General features: G+C 39.0%; 1 pseudogene; it reads right to left on the bottom strand.

Moving 5' to 3' along the window:
* Positions 1–577: 577 nt before the first annotated feature.
* Positions 578–721, bottom strand: LOC131152509 (U5 spliceosomal RNA; annotated as a pseudogene).
* Positions 722–3,268: the final 2,547 nt, after the last annotated feature.

Raw genomic sequence — 3,268 nt, 5'->3', positions numbered from 1 at the left:
CCATATGGTGGAATCCACATTTGGTCACTAACTCTTAAGTTTCATGGATGCATAGTCAAGCTACAACTAAATTCGCATGCACCCACGGGACGAAGAGAAAACTGCCTTAATCACAAAAAAGGGCTTAATTTCTATAGAGTGATGTCGTTCGGGTTAAAAAATACATGAGCGACTTATCAAAGGATGGTGAATAATAGTTTTAATGATATCCTGGGGAATACCATGGAGGCCTATTTGGACGACATGCTAATGAAGAGATTGAAATATGATGATTATATGAAGGATTTAGGAAGAACATTTGAATTACTATGCAAGTACGAAATGAGGTTGAACCCAACCAAGTGTGCATTTGGTGTTTTAGCGATAAAATTTTTAGGATTCATGGTGACCCATAGGGGGATAGAGGCGAATCCCAATAAAATACGAGCTTTGATGGAGATGCAGGCCCTACAGACCAAGAAGGAAGTGCAAATTTTAATGGGAGGAATTGCATCTTTGAGAAGATTTATCTTTTGTTTAGAAGATAAGTGTCTGCCATTATTCAAGGTGTTATGTAAAGCAGGAAAGTTTGAAGGTGAAGAGCAAGACCAAAGGCTCCTTTTTAAAATTAGTGTATGCCACTTAAAGCAGCAAGCACATGGTATTCTTTAGTAAAAGGCGAAAGAATAGTTTGCTCTTGACCAAGGCATGCATTGGAGAATATTTGTACTTGTATCTAGCTTCTACACGTTGTGCGGTGAGCACAGTCCTAGTTCGAGAGGAAAATAGGCAGCACGAGCCTATATACTATACCGGCAAGGTGTTGCGAGAAGCAGAGACAAGTTACACACCAGCAGAAAAGGCTATTTTTGCCATCATTTGTGCGGCTAGGAAGCTAATACTTTATTTCTAAATGCACAAAGTAATCATTTTGACCAACATGCCTTTAAGACAAACCATCTAGTAGGCTGAAACCTTAGGAAGGATGGTAAAGTAGTCAATCAAATTGGGAGAATTTGAATCCATTAAAAGCCAAGCCTTGCAATCAAGGCCCAAGTCTTAGCCGATTTTATTATCAAACAAGCCTACGAAAAATTAGGAGTTGTGGAAGTCTATATGCTCCATCTAGAAGAGTCTTCTAATGGAGTAGGAGGCGGTATAGGTTTGATCCTTACAACCCCAAATGGATCAAGGTGTAGTATGCATAGCGATTGGAATTTGCAATAACAAATCACGATTTAGAGTATGAAGCTCTATTGGTAGGGTTACGACTCTCTATGTTCCTTGAGGTGAGAAAGCTCCAGGTTTTGAGTGACTCTCAGCTGGTAGTTTAACAAGTAAAAGGTGATTTTGAAGCCAAAGAACCAAACATGAAAAGATATCTGGCAAAGGTGTTAGAATATATCAAAACATTTTTAGAATTCAATATTAAGCACATTCCTTGAGTAGAGAATGCCAAAGCTGATGCACTGGCAAAGTTAGCTTCAACTTCAAAGTCAAAGTGTAAGAATGCGGTATACCTGGAGCGAATAGGAAAACCAACTTATGAAAAGATTGCTATAACTATAATCGAAGAAGAAGAAGATTGGAGGTCTTCCATGGTAAAATATCTCCAAGATGGTTGGTTACTTGATGATAGGAAGAAATCATTGGAGTTAAAAAGGAAGGCGACGAGATATACGATAGTAGGCAAAGAATTGTATCAACGATCTCTCTGTGGTATTTACAATGCTTGGGCAACAAAGAAGCAAAGTATATACTAAAAGAGATCCATGAAGGGGTCTGCAGTAACCATCTAGTCGGAAGAGCATTGGCTCACAAAACTTTACGACCGGGATATTATTGGTCCACCATGAGGAAAGATATGCTAGAACTGGTGAAACGGTGTGATAGATGCCAAAAATGTGCTAATGTACCCTATTCACCCACTAGTGTATTGTCTCATTGACCAATCTATGCCCCTTTGCACAATGGGGGCTCGACATATTAGGCACGTTGCCTCAAGTAGCAGGGCAATGAAAATTCTTGGTGGTTTCCATAGAATACTTCACAAAATGTGTAACGACCTAAAAAATCTTAATATATTATGAAACATAATAAATAAAATAGTCAACCCGAACCCTTGGGTAGTGGGGACACCTGTCATACACAACGGAACCTAGGCAGTAGTAAATGTAAATCACATTCATCAACCAATAATTACATAATACCAGATTCTATTATATCTCCAAAATACTGAATTTATATATACAACCTCATGGTATCAAAAATACATCTAGGATCCCACAACAAAATAATCCTGATCCAAGTACAAAATCTTACCGTCCTAGTAGGGTAACTCAACGGCGGCCACGACCCGCCGGTCTCTCAAGGTCTCCTGAAAAATTAATTAAATTTGAGAGTGTGACACTTCTCAGTAAGGGAAAATAAACTAAATACAGTTGTGTGACAACATGAATATTTATTGCAGTTATACATGCTCAATACATTTCATATATCTAAAAACATACATCATAACATGGTGGAATGATCATATACTTTCATATTTTCTAATAATTCATATTGATCATGAAATGTCTATTATAGCTAATAATATTGAAAACACACCCAGGATGAATAGTAAACTGATGTCATGTATTACCCCCCATGACAGGTTGTGCAACCCAAAGGTGGGACCTAACAATGGCTGGCCGACCATTGCCGAGTAAAAAATGTCTGTAAGTACAATGGGCCCGCCACACCCTGGTCCGGACTGCCAGGTGGACGTCCACACTCTACATTGAAAGTCACATCAACTATCCATCTCCCACCCCCTCGTGGGGTGGTTAGCACCAATCTGATCATAGATATCTGATCTATAAGCTACGGTACCGTTGTTTATGTAAACCTGTATAAACATAGTAATAACTGTAAACTTCCCTGTGGATAACTGTGTGTCATGATTTAACCCCTCATGACAGGGTTGTGCGGCCCGTAGGCGGGATTTACCTTGGCTGGCCAACTAGGAATAAATCACTATACTCCATAGTCTAATCAGCCCTCCTCTACCCATATCTGATGGGGATCCTGTCCACTCGTGGGCTCTATGCGATCGACCTTTATACCATGTATTATCCGAATAAGTGGTTGCACTCTATAAACAGTATGTAGCTACGGTACCGTACTCTGTAAATTGTATGGTCCAACAGGGTCTAATACTATATAATACGTCCTTATATATACAACTATCTGTTTTACCATGATTTTGTAATAACTGTATAAACCATGACGCTGTAGAAAACTATATCTA

This window comes from Malania oleifera, chromosome 3 (genome assembly GCF_029873635.1).
Source record: "Malania oleifera isolate guangnan ecotype guangnan chromosome 3, ASM2987363v1, whole genome shotgun sequence".
NCBI classification, from domain to species: Eukaryota; Viridiplantae; Streptophyta; class Magnoliopsida; order Santalales; family Ximeniaceae; genus Malania; species Malania oleifera.
The sequence above is the reverse complement of the archived record's forward strand: the minus strand, read 5'-3'. Positions and strand labels throughout refer to the sequence as shown.